The 24,734-nt window shown below is 40.5% G+C and overlaps 1 protein-coding gene across 12 annotated transcripts in view; it reads left to right on the top strand.

The window, feature by feature from the left end:
* Positions 1-24,734, top strand: part of ZNF536 (zinc finger protein 536) — a 723,850-nt gene that overhangs the window by 213,175 nt on the left and 485,941 nt on the right. For all 12 annotated transcript variants that reach the window (XM_056525667.1, XM_056525658.1, XM_056525662.1 and 9 more), the window contains one exon: positions 11,623-11,736. The gene's annotated coding sequence lies outside the window, so the exon portion shown is untranslated. The remainder of the gene's footprint in view (positions 1-11,622; positions 11,737-24,734) is intronic.

The raw sequence follows: 24,734 nt of genomic DNA, 5'->3' as shown, positions 1-24,734 counted from the left end.
CAAAGAGATTAGTGTACACAGTAGGGTCCATGCTCAGCTTGTTCACCTCTTCTGACTACTTAGTGCCTGGTTGTTACCACAGTTTGGAGGCAGAGACATGGACACTTATAAATAATAGTGCCTCTTAATAGGTCACAATCTGTAATAGAGTACGGAGAAAGTAATAAAATTTACAGTCAAACAAACCCAATCTCGCAAGATTAGAGTAGCTGAGGCTTTCGGACTAGGACATCAATAACCTAGTTTTCTGTCATGTAGTCTGTAGGCCTAAAGAGGCCTCTGGTCTAGAGAGTGGTAGGGTAAGGAGCTTATGGCTTCTTTCTCAACTATATCAACCTCCTGAGGACACCCGAGAATCCAGTGCCCTGTATCTTCAGTAAAAGTTTTGGGGCACCAGGCCAGTAACTCCCTTCCCCAAATCTCAAATCCCAGAAATATTTAGATACATTGTATGTTTCTGTGTTTCCAATTTCTGGCCTGGTGCCACACTGTGACTAGTATTTTAGGGGTACTATAACTGGTACTGAACAAGGTGTGGCTAAAATGTTAAAACTGGATATTGAAGGATTATTTAGCCATATCAGAATTGTATAGACCTTCTGGAGTTTGTAATTTGTATATAATTTATGTAACTGTTACATGCACTCACTTATATTATATATATATTATTGCATATCCACATACAGAATGTAATGTAATATTATATATTACATATATGTTTAATACATTCATATACAATACATAATACAGTGAGACACTAATACATATGCAAATAATACCATAATACATTACACACATATATAATTCGTTCATATATGGATACATTTAAAATACACATTTTCATTATATTAACACAGACACTCATTTTACATACCATACATATATGTTCAGCTGCTTTGTATCACTATATCTCGTGTAATATGTCAGCCCTGGTTCTGTATACATGTACTGTGTCCTTCTATGTTTATAAATCAATCATCCATGTCTGGAAACATAAATAATAATAACATATAAAAGAAAAAAAATGTCTTCCTCTCCAAGGAGCCTGCGCTGAATGTTTATTGCCTGTCACCAAGATAATTGTGGCTGATGACAAGTCATTAACAGCAAGGAGGAGACTGAGCCAAATACACTGTAAAATATTCACACAAATATTCTTACAATTCTCCTGCAGTATAATACTGTATCCTATATCTATTATTCTCTGTTTATCTCATATCTATCTATCTATCTATCCGTCTGCCTATCTATCTATCTACTATCTATCATCTATCTATCTACTATCTATCTGTCTGTCTCTCCTATTATCGTTCTTCTTTCTATCTATCTATCTATCTATCTATCTATCTATCTATCTATCTATCTATCTATCTATCTGCCCTTCCATCCTTTCTTTCTTTCTTTCTGTCTATCTGTCTATCTATCTGTCCCCCATCCATCCATCAATTCATTATCTCTCCTATCATCTTTCATATATCTTCTATCTGTCTATTCATCAAAATATCTAGCCTCTCTCCCCTATCTATCTTGCTGTCAGTCTATCCTGTCATCAACCTATCTACCTATCATCTCCAATCTCTCTGCCCATCTATCTTATAGTTATCTCTCTACCACAATTGTCATGTGAAATAAGTTGCAGCAGGGAGGTGTAGTTTGCATGTCCCTCACAGTTCCATCCTGTGTGGATTTCCTTCAACATTAGACTTGTCTGTCACCTGATCTCTTCCACTCAGGATTGATGATCCCGTTCACATTGGACCTCAAGTCACATGACATGAAGAAAAAACATCAAGTTGCGGCATTCTATTCAGCAGTTTTTAAAGGGGTACTTTTCCCTCTAAATAAGCCTGGGCTGCAGCAATTAAAACATTAAACATTGATCTACCTACTGCGGTTCCTCTGGTGCCACTGTCCTGTCTTCCAGTACGGTCTTCTTCCTGCTTCTGGGGATCAACATGAAACACTGTAGCTCAGCCATTCAACAGGCACAGGAATGTCCCGCCTTGGTCGGTAATAGGCTTAACAGCCTTGTTATGTATTGGGCCCAGACACCAGAAAGAAGGTAGGATCAGCCTATCACTGGCCAAGACTGGACATCGCTGGGCCAGTGATTAGCTGAGCTGCAGTGTTATGTGTCGATCCCCAGAAGCAGGAAAACGACTGCACCAAAGGACTGGACAACGATACCATGTGCAACAGGAAGCGGTGGGTGGTAAGTCAAAGTTTATGTCAGACCAGGCTTATTTACAGGGAAAATACCCCTTTAGGGTACATTCACATGGGCAGATTCCGCAGGTAATCCACCTTTGTGAACGTAACCTTAAGTTATATCTTTTTTTGGGGAAGGATAGGAATTCTTACCCAGATTTCTTAGCAATCTGTTGCAAAAGACAGACAGTGCTCCGTAGTGTGATACCGTTGTTGCACACAGTTAACTTAGGCAGAGGTAGCGCTTACCACAACAGGTTACACTCAGCCAAGTGCAACAATGGGAAGATGCAATAATAGCAATGGTGCCTGCAGCCGCTCCACATCCAAATCAATGCAACAAAAGAAAAGGACCTCCGACGTGTCGACGGGATTAAAGGCGCAGGACCTGGTCCTGCACCTTTAATCCGGTCGACACGTTGGAGGTCCTTTTCTTTTGTAGCAATCTGTTGGGCAATTCTGTTTAGTTATAAAACGGCAATGGAAAAAAGTTCTATAATTTAGCAAATTAACTTTGCAGGAGTATAATAAAGTTAGGTGACAGTAGTGGTGGCTATTTCAGTTGTCACTCAACTTTCCCAGAAACAAAGGAAGCTAAAAAGAGTTGATGGATGATAAACCAGATCTGGGGACAGCACCCATAACGTTTACCGGAGAGAAGGATTCAATCACTGCACCTTTTCCCTTGCTGTGTAACCCCAACAATCTCTTTAGCGAAGCACAGTTCACTTCCCTGGCACATAGCAGCCGATGGAGGGAGAGGGTGAGAAAAAAACAAAAAGCATCAAACAGATGGATCTTCACATTTTTGTTTAGATTTTCTTTAGAGCGGCTTTTACGGCATCGTTTGGGATGATTCCATTGCTGTTTATACTTTGCAACTTTGTAGCAAAGATGTTAGAAGTAGGGGGCCTTTTAGAATATTTTATAGTTATGATATTTAGATAACTGGCACGAGGTAAAAGGGAGTTTATTTAGGTTCTAGTGATGGTAGTAACAGTGGAGTTACTTATAAGGCTCAATAAATATGTCCAGATCAGTGGTAAGAGCCATCACAGCTCAAACTAAACAACACAAGAGGGAATAACTTTTTAGTGAAATCATTTCCTTTTCTTAATCAAAAGATGACAGCTTCAGCCTAGAACTTCCATCTGCCCAGTACCAGGATACGCACACAGAGCACTGATACAACATCTTTTTCTCACACTAATATTCTGGCTACAGATGTTGTAGAGGAGATGAGGGGATTGCTTAAATAACAATTCCCCAGTGTAGTGGTATTTTCTGAAAGGTACAAATTGTTAACATACATATCATTAGGAGGGATCCTTGTGGCCCTTAGAGTGTAGAAGGGTCCCAAAGAACCATGGTCAGTTTACCACAGTATCACCTTTCCTTTTGCTTGCCTGGGGATGTAGAGGAATCCCCATAATGGGCGCCATTATCACCACTAACTATAATAATAGTTCTAGAGGGGTTGGTATTCATAAGCATTTTTGATTTTTGTGTACGGTAAATCACTGTATGATGAAAAGTTCTGCCGCCTTCTAATGCAAATTCTTTCACTTCCCCAGAACTTTTAGGATCTCAGCTTGCTTTTACAGAATTTGGACATTCTTGAGAGCATTGTTACACTACAACAAATCTTCTAAACAAAAACAACCATGTTTCCACTCACACAATTCAGGCTGAGATCTTGAAAACGGGGAAAAAATGAAACAAAAAATATTTAAAAGTTGCAGAATTTTGCATTATACAGAACATAAGCCTCATTTACTTGAAACTAGAAATCCCTTTAACAGGAACCTGTCAGCTGGCTGGTGGACTGTAAGCTCTCCCCGGTACATGGTAGCTGCTGTGCACGGCATTATAACTTTGTTCCTATAAGTTTCCAGTGATGCTGCACTTTGACAATAATTAATTGTAATTGGTGGTCTTTGTGCTTGGTAAGTAGGCATGGGGGCGTAGTCACAGAAGCATGTAGTCACGCTGCCCATGCCCTCCTCCCGTCCACTCAGGAGTTTTCGACACCTAGAGTGCCGGGCTATGCCTGGAGTGTCTGGGGAGAGCCTGTCATCTGTGTTTTGAGTACTTCAAGTCTGAGGCTATATTCCCACACATTTTTTTCAGATTAGTATACCAAAAAATGGAACAATACATATATCGTATGTATACAGTTTTTTAGCCTTTTTTATTTTTACTTTTGATCCACTTTTTTGTCCATTTTTCATGTTTTTTTTTTGCATAAAAAAGACATTTTACAAAACAGTGGTTTAAAATACTATGAGTGAACAGAGACTTAATCTGGGCACAAGTGGATGGTGGCTAAAGAAGCACTTGGCCTCTTGGAAAGGCATGCTCAGTCTTGTAGTTCGCTTCATAGAGCTAAAGGGCTTGTCTCTTTATTAGGAGGCAGCCAGTAAAGCAAGTTGGCTGCTTCTGAGTTAATGTGCTCCATGTCAGCCACACAAACCTCTGTTCATCTCCAGATCTCTGAATGCAGAAGACATTTCTGGTAGTGCCAAAAGAGTTTAGTAATCAAAAACAATACATTCTTTTTTACTTTGAAAAAAAAAAAAAAAAAAATGTTCCAGTGAACGGGGATGAAATATTCTGTGCGTGTGTGGGCCACAAATGTGCAGAATGCAAACATTTCTTAATAAACATGTTTAAATGAATGTCCTTGGCTTCAGAGGCCGGGAGATAGGACATGCGGGGTTAATTAATTTGCACTCGTGAAAATAAACTGCACTCCCAGAACCTCCTGATGAAGATAAAAGAATTCCTTACCCACGTTGGGGCAGATGTGATGATGAAGGGTTAAATACATGTTGGCCTGTAAATGCTATGGTTTGGTCGAGCAATGGAGAATTACCATACTGACAACTTAATGTTACAATAAGGTCTGTGTTAACCCTTCAGCTTACAGCTGTCTCAAGAAGGCAGCTCAGTTTAGTGTGCCCTCTTAGGGCATATGAACATCACAGAAAGGCCCCCTGCATGGGAATCTTTACTGTGAGCTAAAATGTAGAACTACTCTGCCCTTTTTCCATTCTGGCAGACTCAAGTCATTCTTGTATTACAAAGATGACCATTTATCTGAATGGCTGCCATGTAATACTACATTTCCTCTTCAGCAGCCACTTGCCAGGAATGATGGGACTCTGGTTGATCATTCTGAAAGTTGTTTGTCTCTGGTGAGGTAACATCTTTAATAATAAGAGCTTTGTATTATTTGTTGTTGCATTCACAATATTTTCTATTGTACAGTGTCCTACTGACAGTACCTGCAAGACAAAAGCCATAACTGAAATTTCTAATAAAAAACACTAATAATACAGTATACAAAAAAAAAAAAAAAAAAAAATCTGGAGCACGGATAAATAGTAAGTAGTTACTAACTGGTTTCTTAAGGTGGTAATTCATTTAGGACAACCCCTTTTGCATTGGGCAAAACCCCAACTGAAAAGCCAATCCCAAGGATTTCCAATGTGTATAGTGAGGGAAACCAATCAGCTAGTGTCCATATAATGCAAGGACATCAGTGGGCATCCACAATAAAGGGCATTGTTTGTAGCAGCTCTGTGGCTAAAAGATGAGGCCCTCAAAGGGCAAACCAAAAGATACATGGGAAGTTGTCCAAAGTGGGAATCCTTTTAAAATCTCTTTAAAGGGGTACTCTGCCGCTCAGCACTTTCATTGAGGGGGTGGGGCGTGATGTCATGAGAGGTTGGGGCTATAACAGCACAAGCTCCCGGCGCCAGCTTTAAGTGTTCAGAACATTTTGTTCAAAACGCTGAGTTGTAGAGTACCCCTATAAGCATGTTTCTGTGTTTTGTCAAAGAGGTATAGTAAAACCTATATTTCATAGACCAAATTTCATATGACAAGTCCATCATACAAAATGTGTCCATTATACATCCATCCATCATACAGTCCATCATATATTATTTATAGAAGCTAAGTCCATCCATAGGGAAGACCACCTTTCAATAAAATGTTATGGAATATGGATTTAAAAGATATTTGAAGCCTATTGGTCACTAGTAACCAAAGGTGATCAACATTTAAAATGGTTTGTCGTAGTAGAACAACCCTTGTCTGTGAGCCCTATACGGCATATGGATATCAAAGAAGGCTATCCACCATTAAGGATGCAACTCTCAGCTTGAACTGTTGTCAAGCTGCAGCCCCCAATCTGGAGGACAGAGGCCATTTATGCATTACATGGAGGGATTCTAGCTGTTGCATCATACCATGGCAAAAATGGAGTTCGGACAGATCCTGTATTGTCATATTATTTTCATGGGCTGTGGGGCCTCTTTTGACTTAGGAATAAATAAAAGGTTACCTTCAGTCTATATTTAATTCTCTCTTTGCAATTCATAAAGTAAAATAAGTATTCTTTGCTCATTATAGGCAACAAAGTCACCTTTTTTTTTTTTTTTTTTTTGGGGGGGGGGGGGGGGGGGGGGGGGATACCTTAAGACCAATGGGTTTTATGTTTAATTTCCAGGAAGAGCCTCGAGGCAAATGCCCAAAAAAAAGGGCTATCACCTTTTAATACAGAGGACCAAAGCCTCATCCTGGAATGGAGCTTCATATTATAGACCGCAGTCTGGTATATTTTTGCCCCCACCTGATCAGCAAGATATGGGAATCCCCTGTGAGATAGAAACCTGAAAGCCACAGCACCATCAATAGGCCCCATCTGTGAAAATTAATAAACATGTTTATTTATAAACATTGTAAAGGGGGCTCGGTCTTAAGATCTTCACCAGAATGAGTGAACTGTCATCTATCCCACCAGCCTCAGCCTGAAATGTCACATACGGTGAGAGATATGTGTCTGTGCTCACTGGGAATAATCCCTCTTGAATAGAATTAGCATGTTGGCCTATCTCCAGCAATATCCCCTATTTCAGGGGTCTGGGTGGGAGCTAATGCCAGGTGTACATATGATGTAATTATTGTGACATTATTTAGTGGCTTCAACATTAATCGAACTTAGTTAATAGGCTATGCTTATGATTGTGGGTGATTAGCATATCATTTGCATCTCATTCCCACAAAAGGTTCTTTGTTTGTGATGCAAACTCTCCGCCATAATGATATCTTTAGCTACAGTCAACGTAGTTCCTTTACATAGCATGTCATAGCTGTTCATGGCATCCTAAAAAAGGCAAAGTGTTTCTTGCATCTCTACAGAGCCTGTATGTGAACATGCTGTACAGCTTTAACATGTAGTTTGGACCTGAACATCATATTCTAGCTAGCTGGGTTAGGGGTCTTCTCTAAGGCCTAGTAATGCAATGTATTGACTTTGTCTCAATTGAGAAGGAGTGAACCATATCTGAGCATATTTAATATGCAGAGCATCTTTAGCAAGTAGTATGCCTAACATCTATCACTGATAGTCATAGATCTCAGACCTTTTCAAAAGGTAACACATATGGACACGGAAGCTTCTGGGTATTAGTTCTAAATCTGTAACCATGTTATAATACCTCTGTCTTATAATGACAAAGGGACCTCAGACACTAGGTATGACTTTTTCCTTTGTACCCCCTATAGCCATGGCCCATGGTATACAAATGTACATTTTTTTTCTTGACCAATTACTAGAAGTCATAAAAGATTAGTTCCATTAGTGAGAATCATTTTTGCACCTAACCCTTTAATTCTTTATGTATATTGGCCCTCATTTACTAACAGCATTCTGACTCTTTTTGTCAGGTTGTGCGCCTAAATTCTGTGTAAATTCTGAATGTGCGACAGAAAGAACCCGGCAGAATCAGAAACACTCTGAGTGAAGAAAAAACCCTACAAAATGTGCATAGTTTTTAGGAAAAGAGGTGTGTTCCCTACATTTCATCCAAAAGCACTCATCTTTTCTGAAAACCACACTGGGAAGAAAACCCTACACTTGCATGTATAACGTTTTCAAAAGCAGAGTAAATTAGTAAATACCATGGAAAAAAAGGTCGGAAGAGCAAAAAACAAAACAAAACCTACACTCCACTCTTAGTAAGTAAGGGCTTGATAGAAAATCATTGTCTTGTTAGAAGACCTTCAATGTAACTCCACTATTGTCTTACACAGTTGCCCTCTGAGGGACTGGTCATGTGGGACCTCCTGAGGTTATTCCTTAATGTCCCTTAACATTAGAAAAAAGAAATGATATACACTGGCTCAAAGGAATACAGTAAAGGGTGTATAATTTGCCAACACTACAGCTATGTATCGATAAATGGGACCTTGTAGACCATTTAACTGTGCAACAATTCAAAAAATAGTAAAGCCCCAGTGCTGTGTTGAACCCATTGTACACACAACTGTTTAGTATGAGAGTCCACCATATGTTTAAAGAAGAGGTATTGGAAAAATTTCCTGAACCAAATATCTTTAGTCCGACTATCTTTTAAAATTTTCAAAATCATCTGACTTCGGATGATCACAGTCATTGGTTGGTTTTAAAGATTGATCATTGATAAATTTTTTCTGAGAAATTATCATTTTGGTTGAAACATTTGATTTTATCAACTTTAATCTCATGTGTATGAGTACCTTAAAACAGCAACAGATGGTCCCAGTATTTACACAGAGAGGAAAAAAGGGTAAATGTGGCTATTCCCAAGAAGAACCTACTGTGTGGGGTCCATTGAGAGTGGAGGCCCAGTCCTGGTTGGACCCATCCCATTCACTATTAACTGGTGATACCTGTAGGAAAGTTCATTGTTGGCCAAAAGATGCAGGGAATCAGGACAAGGGTCATGGAAACAAACAGAAGACCCTTGTGACCTGTCTGGCCAAATGTCTCCTCTATGCATGTCACTGGGGCCAATCCAAACGGGGCAACACATAGAAAAATCTAAAACCAACACCTTCTAGAAGTAATTCTGCATTCCTTAGTAAACATGACCTGGCTCTGCAAGACCTTTCCATAATGAATTTGGAATCCTAATTGAAGTCTATAATGTTTCTTAATGTTTAAATTTGTGTGCTTGCTAAACGAGAATATGTTTGCAATCAAAATGGCGTCCTGGCATATCTGCAATTGTAGCGGCTGATGGACACCGAACTTTTACTGTCATTCTTTATACTCTTCTTAATAGTGTTTTTCTGACCATGCCAGGTTCCCTCAGCCTGTTTTTAAACTGCGTTTTAATAAACATATTTACATATTATCAGCTCCTGCTCTATATCATTTCACAGTGTTGTATTTAAGCCTTCCTTACTCCTAACAGCTTTGGTGGATTAGTAAAGGGAGGTGAAGTAAAAAAAAATAAAAAAAAATCTCATTTCGTATCTGACATTAATAACTTTTAGGTGAACGAACATTGGCATTTGTGCTTGGACCCGAACTGAGCCCAGTGTCCTCGATACAAGGGCAGCGAGCAAAGGAACCAACAAGATATGAAAAAATAAATCATGCATAATGCAGCAATTCTACCTTACATGTTAATTAATGTGTGCAATCAATTACTGATGTTACAATATGAGAAAAGGGAAGTGTGGAGGAATGGGTAATAAAAAAAAATACCTATACATTTTTTTCTGCCTTTTTTTTTTTTCCTATTTAAACAAATAGTATTGGTGCCTGTGAATGCTGTGCCGAGACATGCTTTGAATAACAAGCATCGTAAAATCTAATCAGATTTATAAGGGAAATTGATTGTTGTGGCAGGAAGAGAGGGTGGAAAATAAGCTGAAATTTAAGTGTTAATTTTTATGCTAATCCACACTGCCTTCCTATGAAGCAATTTTGTTCAGTGCCACAAATATAAAATTGTCCCTTGCAGAGAAATGTCAGCTTGCTAGACCTGAAAGCAGTAATTTATTAAGTATGTTCTTATTACTATGTGTCATAGTTGTTAGCCGGCTATATATACACAATAGTGCTTCACACTTATCCTGCAAGACTGGGAATTGGGTAGGGGGGGGGGGGGACGTTTCAGCTGACTGGCTGAAACATAGAGGGCAATAATACATTATCATATACAGGGTGCTCTGTGGACAAAAGGCTACAAGATGGGGGCTCTTAAATATAAACAGAAATGGCAGCCTCATGCATTAGACTCTATTTATGACAAGTTAAAAATAAATAAGGATGGGGGGGTGTTTGATACAAAAGATATGCTGCCCCCCCCAAAAAAAAAAAATCATGTTTTCAGAATGCTATTAAATGATCAATACCCACGGTCACATGATGATGTCATCTCGGAAACAAGAATGCAAATGACAAGCGCGTTGATGACGGACGGTGACCTTCTTCCAGTGTCCCTGGATCTCTGTCAAAATCACTTCCAGTATACGGTTTCACAGAATTTAGTTTTTGGACAATATCGAGTTTCTGGGGTAGTGAATTAATAGCGTTAAGGCTTCTAATGCAATTCACATATAGGTCAATTACATTCATCAACATCTGCTCTGTCACTCGCATTTGCATATAGCATTCATATGTTAATGATGCTTTTTTTTTCTTTCCCTCTCAAGTAATATATTAAAAAATACACCCGCCATTTGCATATCAGTTTAGATCAGTATATTAGAAACAATTTATCATTTTCCGCTTTCTTGCTATGGTTTAAAAAGAAAGAAGGGAAGGGGAAAGGAGGGGGGGGGGGTGCCAGGGAAACAATATGTTGAGTGATGTCTGTTATATTTGAGTACGGCTGTGATTTATATACATGGAGCCCCTTAGCGGGAGAACTTCCATTTTAAAGCAGCTTAAAGCCCTTATAAATCAATAATGACACAGATGGACTGGTGATAATCTATTTAGGATGCCTGATACCAAATATTGTTGTACAGATGATTAGAGTGGTGACTGGTTTTTAGCTGCGAGCTTCACTTTCTATGGTGTAGGGTGGGTTGAAATCTGTAAGATTCTAAATGCATTATATAAGGGTCTTAGAAAAATCTTAAAAAAAGAAGGTGCTGGCTGCCCTGAGAGTCACAGAAGGACAAAGAGACTTAGCAACAAATGCCAATAAAATAATATCAATCCGTGTCCCTTTAACAAAACAAGGCCTCTTAATGGAATTGTGTCTTCAGGTGTAAATGGTATTAAAAGCTGCATCTTCCTGCAGTCCTTGCCCTGATCTCACACAAGTAACGAAAGCACAAAATGCAGGTTGTCAAGAGATGGCAGCTGCTTGGAATCTTTTTAAATATAAGCTTGTATTGATCTGATGAGAATGAAGGATCCCACTGCCACCGAGTGTTTGGCTTCCCGTCTGAAGAACGTCACCGGTGGCCTTGCTCTGGGATAGATTTTCATTCATAGCTGCCGGGTTTTATTTCATCTTTAACCTTTTCCGCTGATTTTCTTTGACCTCTGCCAGTGCTTCTGCAATTTGGCAAATTTTTATACATTTTTGTGACATTGTATTGTGTTTTCTATTCTTTCAGGAGAAGAAAAGGAAGATTGACGGCCCCTGTTGAAAAGCTCTGCCTGGTCCAAGAAGCCCAGTGTCTTCATCAGACTGTCTGCCCTTAAACCAAGCATGCAGTTGAGTTGTTGAGGTAAGGATATCTCCTGCATAGAGGTAAATGCATGCTCTATCCTTTGCGGGTGAAGGATGATAAAGATATTAGAGCTTGCTATCCAGACAAGACTTTAGAAGGAAAGGATATTCTTAGACAAGTCTTCAAGGAAAGATAGTGAGTAACCAAGACGGATGAGGTCTGAGGAACACTACAATTTTAGGTTTAATGGGGTTTTCTGATTTCTAATACCCTAATAGGATATTCTGCATTTATGGTGGGGTTGTCCAGCTATTTAAGGCCCTCATCTATTAGCCATAGTGGAGAGCAGATACAAAGAGCATCTCTAGTTCTCGAGGACACAGCATCTCCATAAAGTAGACCTATAGCCTATTGATTTCACTGAGTACTTTGTAATACATTACTTCCCCTATAGTGGCAATGCAAGGAAATTGAGCACTTGTTGATGAGTCCCCCCACAGATTGCAGCTGATTTGTAGGGGTCACAACAGCCAGACAGCTTGTTAATAGGGGGACCCTTCTAACAATATGGAGTTATTACTTTTACGTGATGATGTAAAGATTTGTACCTATCACACAGGGCAAACATCGGCAGTCTTCTGGACAGGTAGATCAACAAAAGAAGGGTTGGCTGAAGGTAGATCCTCCTGGATAACCCCTCAATACTGGGAACTACCTTACTACTCACTTGATACTTGCCTGAACCATAGCTCACTTGTCCAGACAGCCAAGGCCAATCGTATGTGTAAACACTCAAATACCTAGTGTTCTCACTCACTTAGGGTAAAGCTACACATAATGACCACCGTACAAGCACAATGCAGTTATACCACATATAGTCACAGATTCAAGATCATCGCTAATGTTTGCATAGTTTTTGTGGGTAAAACCACTGCTGGCAAACTGGAAAAAAATGTGCAGACACCCCTAATTCTTGGAAACCAGATGGACCGGGCAGAAACATGGGCTCTCCACCCCTAATTCTCACCCTGTTTAAAAAGTACCTGTCATGATGATTTTTTTTATCCTCTCAGTCCACTCCCCCATCATAATTAACCACCACCTGCCTTTACTTTTTTTTTTTTGTTTTGTTTTCTACCTTGATATTATGCTGTATATTCTGCTCAGTCTCTGTCAGGCTCACAGACTAGGAAGGGGCATTACCCAGCAGGCATGACATCATCTGCAGGGGAGAAATTCCTCTCTCACTCTGCTACACAAAGCCCAGAGCAGTTCAGTGTGTGATGGGCTGTGCTTGGCTGAGACCGCACACCCCCTTCCTCAGCTCTGAACTCGAACTGACCTGTACAGTCTCTGAGCTCTTCCCAGCAGCTGCAAAAGGAGCAGAAATATCCAGCACAATGTTAAGCGCTATGTACTGAAGGCATCATGATTCTGCAGCAGTGTTTCCCAACCAGGATGCCATCTGCCATCTGTTGCAAAACTACAATTCCCAGCTTTTGTCTGTCCAGGCTTGCTCGGAGTTGTAGTTTAGCAACAGCTGGAGGCACCCTGGTTGGGAAACGCTGCTCTACAGTCTTGCTCAGCTCAAAGGGAAAGGGGGCTGAAATATTTAGCTCTATACTCTATACACTGTGCTGAGCGGAGGTCCCACCTCCTTTTTCTGACTTTTGCCTCTGCCAGGCCGCTGCAGGAGACAATCTGCTAGCTGGACTAGGACAAGAAGGCAAAACTTTTCGGGGTTACTTTAACACAAAGTAACACAATTTTATTGATGGAGACAGGTACCATTTAAAAGAGATTCAGGCACTTATAGCAATGTATTGTACTTTTTTTTTATTATTCTATTAGTGGTTATATTAGTGATTTGTACCATCATATTGTACATGCAAGATAATATTTTCTATTTTGTTAAATCCTGCCCTTACTCTTTAGCTCCTTTTTGGGGCCAATGTGCCTGTTGATTAGCCACCACTAGCAGATACCAGTAAGGGTGCATTCACATAGGCATAAAACGCACTGTGTAACCCTACTCCAATTGGCTTTTTCTTAGCATGGTACTTTGCTGAAGCTTCCACCTTGAGCTGCCGCACATTACAGTATGCATTTTGTGCCCATGTGAACATACCCTAGCATGGATCAGGAGCCTTCAGTGCCTGTACCTTATCTCTGTGTTTTGCATGCTCAAAACAATGGGCAGCAAGATGTCTTCTGAGACATGTAATACCACTTTGCTACACCACAGTGGAACAAAAAGTCAAGGAGGGTGGCTTTTTTACTAATAATGTCCATCCCCTTTGACATTGACTGACATATCTCTCCCTATGTACAAAAAGGGAGAGACCTCTCAATTAAAGGGGTACTCCACTGCCCTAGCATCCGGAACATTGCTGGGTGCGGGCTGCGGGGGTCCTGACATCACGGCCACGCCCCTTATGACATTACGCCACACCCCCACAATGCAAGTCTATGGGAGGAGGTGTGACATCTGCCACGCCCCCTCCCATAGACTTGCATTGACGTCACAACGGGCATGGCCAAGATGTTACTACCGCCCGCATCCAGCGTTCTGAACTAAATGTTTCGGACGCTGGGGCAGTGGAGTACCCCTTTAAGCCCAGCAAGGAGGGGAAAGCCTACTTAAAAACTGTAGCATTACATGGTAACTTATGGCAGGTTATAGAGGAGAAGCCTTCGCTTGTTTCATGTTGCCTGTGGTTCAGCCAGCATGAAGAAGATTTAAGTACAGGCTAATCAGCAATACCACGCACAGCCTGTGGACAACAGTGGTGCTGTTTTAGGATAAAATACAAATGTAGTGCCAGAAGTATTTGTGCTGTTGTAATGGCAAAGAAGGGTCGTGCACAGATTAACCAAAAATATGCAAGATTTTTAATTTGAGCAGCCAAAAAAAAAAAGGATAGCATGGAAGCTGAACACTCACACAATGCATGCCATAAAATGACTATATCTATTTAATATATATTACAAGAAAAGATTAAAAGGGAAACTTCAAAGGCAAAGACTAAACATCTGGTAAGCGAATATCATATCCTGTTGCATATTTTATTTGCATATTTTCAAGGAAGCTCTTGTGGGTTTTTTATGATTATAAATGATGGAATGGATTCCTGACCACACTTTTCCTGTGAAAAACTGATACATTTAAACATTGAAGGGACCACTTGCCAGAATGACTTCTTTTTTCTTATTCTTTTCCTAGAAATGCCTTTTGTTATTCAGAACAGTTTCACATAAACAAATCATAGAAGAGATTAAAAATAGATTCAGTGAAAGACACGAGATGAAATGGTAAATTATGGTGAGGCGTTACTTTTATTATCCAGATCTCTAAATCTGTGCCGCCAGCAACAATTTCTTGGTTAGGTTGCTTTAAATAAATAAATAAAAATAATAAAAAATCAAGTGCAACATTGCTTTTGCTTCCATATGTATCATGTACTGATGAGTATAAGATTCTGTTTCTAAGAGCAACCGGTAGAATTTAGTGATCCCCTATTTAAAATAATGGAGGTAGCTTAAAATAGTACAGCAGCTTAAAATCACTACAAAATGGCTAATGTAATGGAACTGCAGAGTTACTCTCCTGTTCATGTAGATTTAAATGTTAGTGACATGTTAATTAAAATAGAATTACACTTTATGGGTATGTTTTCACATATGGGAGATATGCTGCAGATTTGTTGCAGATTTTGACTTTCCTAGTTGAACTTAAAGGAGAACTCTGGTGGGAGTTTTAGTTTTGTTTTTTTTAAACTATGGTAATTGTGTGGGGGATCTAAAAAATAAACATTTACATACCTACAGTGCTCCCTGGTGCCTCTGGCGTCCTGCTCTGTTTCCCTGGTGCGATTGTGTTCCTGAACTGCAGCATGATGTGTCGGGCCCGGGAAGTACCAGTGCCCAATGTGTCATTACATAGCTCAGGAAATCGCTTGTTGAGGTGGGACATCTTTGCACCCATAGATTTGCTAAGCTGCAGTATGACACTGGACCCATGTTCTTCAATGGATGACAGTCACAATGCAGCTCAGGAAGACAATCGCATCGGGGAACCAGAGCAGGACACCAGAGACACCACGGGACAAACTGGAGTAAAGTAGATGGAGTTCTCCTTTAATTGGAAAACCTGCAAAAAATTTGCAGCATATCTGCTACATATGTTCTCTACAATGTTTGTGTACCCTCCTGATATATGAGACACAGATTCTTCTGTCTTTTCTAAAATACATCTAAAATAATAAAGGGCCTGTCAAAGAAGTCGGAAACCTCCTTGGTACATCAAGGACCTGTAAGTGTCATGTGTCAGTGTCATGTTAAAGGGGTACTCCGGTGGAAAACTTTTTTTTAATCAACTGGTGCCAGAAAGTTAAACATATTTGTAAATTTCTTCTATTAAAAAATCTCAATCCTTCCAGTACTTATTAGCTGCTGAATACTACAGAGGAAATTATTTTCTTTTTGGAACACAGAGCTCTCTGCTGAAACACGAGCACAGTGCTCTCTGCTGACATCTCTGTCCATTTTAAGAACTAATTAAGAGAAAAAAACTGAACCTTGTCTAAGCGCTGTTCGCAGATCCAGGTTAATGATACACAAATATGTATGGAAAGTAAAGTGCCCGGAGGCACTATGTTTATTAATAGAGCTTCCAATTACGTGTTTCGGAGGGTATATCCTCCTTCCTCATGCCAATCTGAGGAAGGAGGAAATACCCTCCGAAACGCGTCATTGGAAGCTCTATTAATAAACATAGTGCCTCCGGGCACTTTACTTCACATACATATTTGTGTATCATTAATCTGTATCTGCGAACAGCACCTAGACAAGGTTCCGTTTTTTTCTCTTCATTTCTTCTTGATCGTACGGGAGAAGATTTCCTCCTCTCCCGCTGGACCCTGGGCCGTGCAGTTCGCTTCCACTGAGCAACCCTAAGGGGTGATATGCCTATTTCTACATATATCTGGTGAGCAGCCATTTTATAGATTCGTGGCTCCCCTAGTCCCTGATTGGGGTAATACATGAGGCGCAGCCCTCTCCCCATTTTTCTTTTTCCACAGGTTTCATTTTAAGAACTGTCCAGAGTAGGAGAAAATCCCCATAGCAAACATATGTTGCTCTGGACAATTCCTAAAATGGACAGAGATGTCAGCAGAAAGCTCTGTGTTACAAAAAGAAAATAATTTTCTCTCTAGTATTCAGCATCTAATAAGTACTGGAAGGATTAAGATTTTTTAAGTAATTTACAAATCTGTTTAACTTTCTGGCACCAGTTGATTTAAAGAAAAAAAGTTTTCCACCGGAGTACCCCTTTAAGGCAACACCAGCTCCCTTCTTTCCCCCCCTAAAATATATGGGGGAGAGAAGAACTGGGTATTTTGCATTTCAACTACTGGACAATGGTTGTCCCCTCCTTACGCTGGGTATGGTCACATGGGGGAAATCTTCTGCAAGTTTTCCGCTACGAGTTTAGCAGGAAATCCGCAGCAGAATTTGTTGACTTCAATGAGGTTTGCTCAGGTCTGCTTCCCATGTGAATGTACTCTCCTACTGATGTGTATGGGAAGATAGCTGTTGTTCAGCTAACAGCTATTGAAGGTGTATGGCCCCTGTGTTCATGGCCACCTGTTACCTTGTACACTTTGGGAGTTTATGGAATTAGAATCAACTGATTGGTCTGCATTAAGCTTCTTTAACTCTTCACAATGAGCAGTTATTGCAAGAGGAAGCCATATCTTACTATATATTTTACCAGCATTACTTGCTGCCATTAGATACTAATTTGTTTTTCAAAACCGGAGTACTTTTTTAAAGGGGCACTCCCCTGCAAAACATTTTTTTAATCAGCTGGTGCCAGAAAGTTAAACAGATTTGTAAATTACTTCTATTTAAAAATCTTAATTCTTCCAGTATTTATCAGCTGCTGTATGCTCCACAGGAAGTTCTTTTCATTTTGAATTTCCTTTCTGTCTGACCGCAGTGCTCACTGCTGACACTTTCTGTCCATTTTAGAAGCAAATCCCCATAGCAAACCTATCTTGCTCCAGACAGTTCCTAAAATGTACAGAGGTTTCAGCAGAGAGCACTGTGTGTCAAACAGAAAGGAAATTCAAAAAGAAAAGAATTTCCTGTGGAGCATACAGCAGCTATTAAGTACTGGAAAGATTAAGGGGAAACTGTCAGCTTGCTCCCCCCACCCCGCACTAACCAGCAGTACTGGCTGGTAGTGCGGGGGACGCTGATCAATTTGATGCATACCATGCCCGTATCCACCGGGCCGTTAGCTGCTAACTGGTACGGGGTTACTGCCTTCATCTGGCACTGTGACGTAACCGCCGCCCGGCCCGCAGCACCACCCGGCTTATGAATATTCATGTTCTCCCTCATCCTCTCCCTCTCCTCCCCGCTGATTTCAGGACTCCACTGCGCTGAAGCAGCTTCCGGGTGTAGACAGGAAGCCAGCACATGTGCAGTGGAGTCCTGAAATCAGCAGAGAGGAGAGGGAGATGATGAGGGAGAACATGAATATTCATAAGCCGGGCGGTGCTGCGGGCTGGGCGGTGGTTACGTCACAGTGCCAGATGAAGGCAGTGTAACCCCGCCCATGCCAGTTAGCAACTAATTTGCATATCAAGAAGAAAGAAGATAATGGGCAAACAGCGCGGCGGATCCGGGCATGGTATGCATCAAACTGATCAGCGTCCCCAACACTACCAGCCAGTACCACTGGTTAGTGTGGGGGGGGAAAGCTGACAGTTTTCCTTTAAGATTTTTAAATAGAAGTAATTTACAAATCTGTTTAACTTACTGGCACCAGTTGATTTAAAAAAAAAAAATTATTCCAGGGAATACCCCTTTAAAGGAGTTCTCCAACTGAAATCTTTTATCCCCCGCTGTGCCCGGGCTGTAAAACTATTCATAATAAACTTTCACTTACCTGCCTACGATCCCCCGTTGTTCCGATATCGCTGCTCGTGCTCCGGTCCCTGTTAGCTTCCTCTTTCTGCGGGTCGGTGACTTCACTCTGCGCTCAGCCTATCAGCGGCCACGACGGGACATTGCTGCAGCCGCTGATAGGCTGAGCGCAGAGTGAAGTCACTGACCCGCAGGAAGTGGAAGAGACCGGGACCGGAGAACGGGGAGGCGATACTGGAACAACGGGGGATCGTAGGCAGGTAAGTGAAAGTTTATTATGTATAGTTTTACAGCCCGGGCACAGCGGGGGTTAAAAGTTTTAGCTTAGAGAACTCCTTTAAGTCTAAAATTGTCTGGAGAGGAGAAGTAGAATTAGAGTACCTGGTAGAAAAGAATTAGACAGATACTTTCTTTCAAAAACACATCCCACTTGTTCATGGGTTGTGCCTAGTATTGAAGCTCAGCTCTTTTCACTTGAATGAGGATCAGCTGCACTGCCAGGTCCAGCCCAAGAGTGGTGCTGTATCTAGAAGAAAGTAACCAGGTTTTTCTAATCTGATACAACCACATTAAATTGTCAGGAAATGCCAGATGATGACTAATGTAATATATCTTTATATTGTATCGCCCTCGTACAGCAGGTCTTACATTACCTTGCTACATTAACTCGCTTCTCTTTTATGCATCCCTTCAAGTTGGCGCCATCACCCTGCTCATTTATTTTAAAGACAAAGCATTCCCTCTGAGCACAGATTTGGCCCTTGATCTTATTTCCCCAATAGCATGGCAGAGTTAAAGGACTGAGTCACCCTAGGTGTGAATTATCACTTATCTTAACAATGTGTTAACTACAGTCATTACTTGCTGCCATTTACAACCTCACACAGAAATTATGCCAAACAAGCACTGGGAAAGGGACTGTAGGATCCATGGAGGTAAATGTAAGACAAAAACTGTAACATGTAATGTATTGATGGTTCATTACGTCTTGTTAACAATGTATGAGATACAAAGGGCACGGAGGCATCTTAGGTAAAAGGTTATTATCCTGACTACAGATTTCTACTAGAGACTTACGTATGTATGTGTTTGTATGTTTTCTGGCCTTTTTCTTTTTTTTCTTACTTAAGAAGCAAAATATTATGCATATACTAGCCTATCAGGTCTGTGTATCTGATTATTGTGATAGTTGATAAAAGAAACAAACACATAATGAAGTCTCCTTTTACACGGGCAGATTATAACAATCACCAATCAACTATATCCATATTGGACCTTTCATTGGTCAGATTGTTGGGAGTGAACGGTCGCACAAATGATCGCTGGATCTTTTGCCCAGCAGGGTATGTACTGCTGACAGTCATCAATTTTTATTGCCACATAAACTTTTCTTATTTGTCTTCTGATCGCTGGGCCTATAACATGGGGTAATAATCAGGAATAATTGTTCTTATGGGTGTTCATTTATCCAATAATCGCCCTGTGTAAAAGGGACTTAATGTTAAGTGTTAGGAACAGATGGTTATGCATTATAGTACATTGTATGCTGTATTCCCTATAAGAAGTGCAGAGCGGAGATCTGTTTCTGAAAAGATAAGCTTATACCTCCTTCCTTAAAAATTACCTGTCACCAAATAAACTTTTCTAAACTAACTCAGGCTATGTTCCCTAACTACTCCTAACACCACTTCCACCCTTAAAAAAAAAATATTCAGAGCTTTAAAAAGTTCTGTATCATACCTTTATTCTTTCTCACATAGTGCAATCTCCCAGCATGAGAAAGTGGGCGTTTCCCAACAGGCATGATATCACTGAAGCCTTCTGGGGGACCACATCCGCCCTCACATCATTGCAGTGCTGTGATTAATAGAAGACATCAAGCTCTGTGCAGCTTTCAGTGAGGTTCTATGCTCGTTTTAGCAAGGCTCTGTGCAGCCTTCAGTCTGTGCATCTTTCAGTGAGGCTCTATGCATGTTTCAGTGAGGCTCTTTGAAGCTGTCAATGAGGCTATAATCAGCTTTCAGTGAGGCTCTATGCAGCTGTCAATCAAACTCAGTGCAGAAAAACACTTCCTAAGTTTGGTCTCCTGCCAGGCTGGGAGGAGACCAAACTCACTGTGTTAATTGTGGCAGGGAACAGAACAGAGCCACCTAGTGGCTGTTTTTTCTATTACATTTTAAACATAGTTATGTTGATACTTTTGAAAACAAGTGAATGGGAAAGTGTCTGCTAATTACACAAGGAACACTATATTAAAGTTTTTTTTTTACTCTGTGTCTTAGGTACCTTACATCAGTAATCAGCTCCCTATTCCCCTCCTAACATCATAACACTTCCCTGTTCTATGTGGCCCACTAACATCCTCACAGAAACGAACAGGGGCCTTCAATAAAAGGAGCAAAATCATCTTCTGAAATACTCTGTGCTCCTGAAATACCCAGCTCCATTTACCATCAGTCTGTGATTTTGCACTTATCGGCATTCATCTACTAACATCTTGACACTGCTCCAGTCATTTGCAGTCTTGTCCTCACTAGTATCATCAAATGGGGGGACAGGTCACGTTCTTCAACAAGATCAGCACACTCCTCTCCTGCTGCCATTATCATTCCAATCATATGATGCACCACTAAGGCTGGGTTCACATATGTCCGTCATCCGGCATAGGTGAACTCAGCCTAGATCTCAACGCAAATGATACCACAACTGATAACAAGTTGTCATCAGATATATGGCATCCGGCGTCCATTGTTTCTGGGCGGCAGACAGGGGAATGCCGCAAGCTGTGTTTCCCTCTCCGGTGCCCTCCGGTGTGTCCAACCATCCGGCATCAAAATTGAGATGCTGGATGATTGTGAACTGTCCCATTCAAGCAAATGGGATCAGTTCTAGCATCAGTTTCCCTTCGGTGCATGCCGGAGGGAAACTATGAGCTATTTCGGATGCCTGATAAATTTGAACCCAGCCTTATAGATACCTAGAAATGAATATTACTGGTAAGTGCAGTGTAACCTACAGATATATTTAAATGATATGTAAGATTATTGAAAAAATCAGCATAATCTTATAAATGTTGCAACTGTGATTTTATGACCCATTCAATTTCGTTAAATAAAGTAACTCATTACGGGAGCTTTCATTCCTCCTGCTCTGCTCAACCTAAAATTTAAGGACTTTCTCTATTCCGAGACATCTGCAAGATGTGGATACAAGCAGGAACATTAAGACAGCAAAGCAGGGCAGCCATATCTTATTGTGCGCTGGAAGATTGCGCCTGAAGGCGACTTTCACTGAGATCGGGGGCTTACCACCTGTTCTCTAGTTTTGCCAATAAAAGATTTTGCTTTTGAAAACTCTCTTAACCTAGTTTCTCATTGACCAGTAATTAACACTTGAAACAAGTCTAAAAATAAGGTTAGTGAATAAATAATAAGGATTTTGCTGGGTAACGCGCAGTCATCTGTCAATGTGTAATATCTTGATTAAATTATGTGATAATGTTAATTTCTCGTGGCTATTTATGATCGAGCTTGCTGGTTTTGCAGAGCTGGGAATATAAAGTAAAAGAAAGTGACTTTCTGCCTCTGGTAAAACAATATACTCTGCATTATACTAACAGTGAGCTTTAGGAATTGGAGCGCTTTCAACAAGACAACCTCTCTGTGCAGTCTGACTGAGGTGCGTATCATGTTAATAAATCAATTACCAGCATGATAAGACTTAAGGGCTGTTTACTTGGGGCAATAATTGGCTGAACGGGCAATTATTACCCAATGTGAAAGGCCAGTGATCTACCAACGAACAAGCCATGATAGTTCAATGGGCCATTCACTGGCCCATCTATAGTATTATATTTAATATTTAGTTAGTATTTTGGTGAGTATTTTTAACCAAAACCAGGCTTGTAAAGAACACAGATAAACACTATAATGCAAATAATTGCACTTTTTCTGTGTTTTGTGTCCATTCCTTATGTTGGCTTAAAATACTGATCAAACACTTTTGCATGGACTGATTATTGGTCAAATGAGTGTTCCTAGGAATAATTGGCCCATGTAAAAGAACCAGGGATCAACCATTGGCCAACTGGATTTTTTGTGCAGCCATTTTAATAATTTCTATTGGCCATACATTGCTCTATGTAAATAGATCATGTGTGTTCGACAGTCATGAATTCAATAGGCTAAAGGAATGATTCAGCAAGCCTTGTTTGAGGCCAGAAAACGAGAGCAAATCATCAAGAGCGGCACTCATCACATGAAATAGGTCCCTTAGAAAAATACTGATCAAACACCCACCAAAATGCTGCTTGTGAACCTAGTCTGAATGTCCTTTAACTTGGGCAAATTATTGGTCAAATGAGTATTCCTAGGAATATTCGGACAAGGGATCAACCATCGGCCGACTGAATCTTTTGTGTGACCATTTAAATCATTGCTATTGGCCACACATCGTCCTGTGTAAATAGATCATGTACAGGTGACAGTGATGAATTGAATCGGCTGAACGAATGATCCAGCGAGCCTTGTTGAGGCCCATGAAGAAAGCGCCAATCATCAAGAGCGGCGCTCATCACCTGCAGCCTGTCAGCCCATGTAAAGGGGCCCTTAGATTTCAAAGCACAATGAGATCTATAGTTTAGGGATCTCCAGTACCACATAGCAGTATTCTATACTCTCTAAAGACAATGCTTGAATAATCTTTAATATTACTATACATATATAATATGAAACTATGTCAGTTCGTGCCGTGCAAAATATACACATTCTGGTCAGCTAAATCACTACACTATACATAGAAAATATGATACACCATGAAACCCTTCAGAGGGAATCAATACAAAACCAAATTGATTTTCTTCCTCTTCCTTGAAAATATTCATACACATTGATCATTACTTCTGTGCATATTCCAAGATGAGGATTTTTCATAAATAGAATTAAACAGGCTTTTAAATCCACCATCTAAAGCCGAATGTCAACCAAGGAAAAGTGTAGTGGAACTAATCACCCCTCCCTTCCAATGAGTAAAGCTCCTTTTAGACAGGCAGACCGTTACCGAATATAAGCGCCGATCTAGTAGATTGCTGCTTATTAAAAGAACCCTTTACATGGGTTAGTTATTATTATCGCTGGATTGCTTGTGCAGACCTTTACACAGGCACATGCAGCCCACTAATAAAGATTTTTTAGGCTCGCACAATTCCAGCGATTAGCCGATGAATGAGAGTTTGCATTTTTGTTCGCCGTTCTCTGGGTCTAATATATGGGGCAATTATAGGCCAGTCTGTTCAATAATCTCCCCATATAAAAAACCTTTTATAAAATTTGTGGGGGCTGGAGTGTAGGGGAGGTATCCACTCCCCTATGAAACATTGTGTGCATGTCACTTTAAAAAGTATATTATTTCTTGTTATATCTTGTTGCTTTAATGTGTTGTGTGCCATGTTTTGTTGTGTTGCCACTTTGTGCAACTGTAACCCTCTTGATGTCTATGGCTAGTGGACTTATGTGCATGGAGACAACGGCATATTCTGTCACAGTTGCTAAGCACAAAAAAAATCATATTTTCCTGGCTTCCAGTTTACAGAAGGAGTTGCCAACATCAACATGGGAGTCCCTATAAAGGCCGTACTTCGGTTCCTTAAAGAGAGTGTGAGATGTGACTACATAAAGTCCCATAGGTATCTATCTATTAAAGGTGTGTAAGCAGAGTAGGCCCAGCGAGAATTTGAGTGAAACTGCCCAGTGGGGTCTTTAGTAGTTTTGAGGTGGCAGGGGAGCAAACCCAGTAAAGGGATCCTGTGTGAAGTTGTTGCTCTTAGGCTGGGTTCATAAATGTCTGGCGTCCGGCTCAGTGAACCTGGCCTAAAACGTTTCACTACTGATGCCACAACGGATGGCAATGTGCATCAGTTGTTTAGAATCTTTTGTCCATTATTTTGGACAGGAATGCAGCAAGACCATGCGGCGTGTACGACCATCAAGCATTTTAATTGAGATGCCGGATGAATGTGAACTGTACCATTCAAATGAATGGAATTGGTTCTATCATTTTCCTCCAGCGCTTTTTCTACAGTGGGGAAACTATGGAATACAACGGTCATATGTTAAGGGTGC

The sequence above is a fragment of the Hyla sarda genome, chromosome 6 (assembly GCF_029499605.1).
Source record: "Hyla sarda isolate aHylSar1 chromosome 6, aHylSar1.hap1, whole genome shotgun sequence".
In the NCBI taxonomy this organism is placed as follows: Eukaryota; Metazoa; Chordata; class Amphibia; order Anura; family Hylidae; genus Hyla; species Hyla sarda.
Note: the sequence above shows the minus strand (reverse complement) of the source record. Positions and strands in the feature narration are given on the sequence as shown.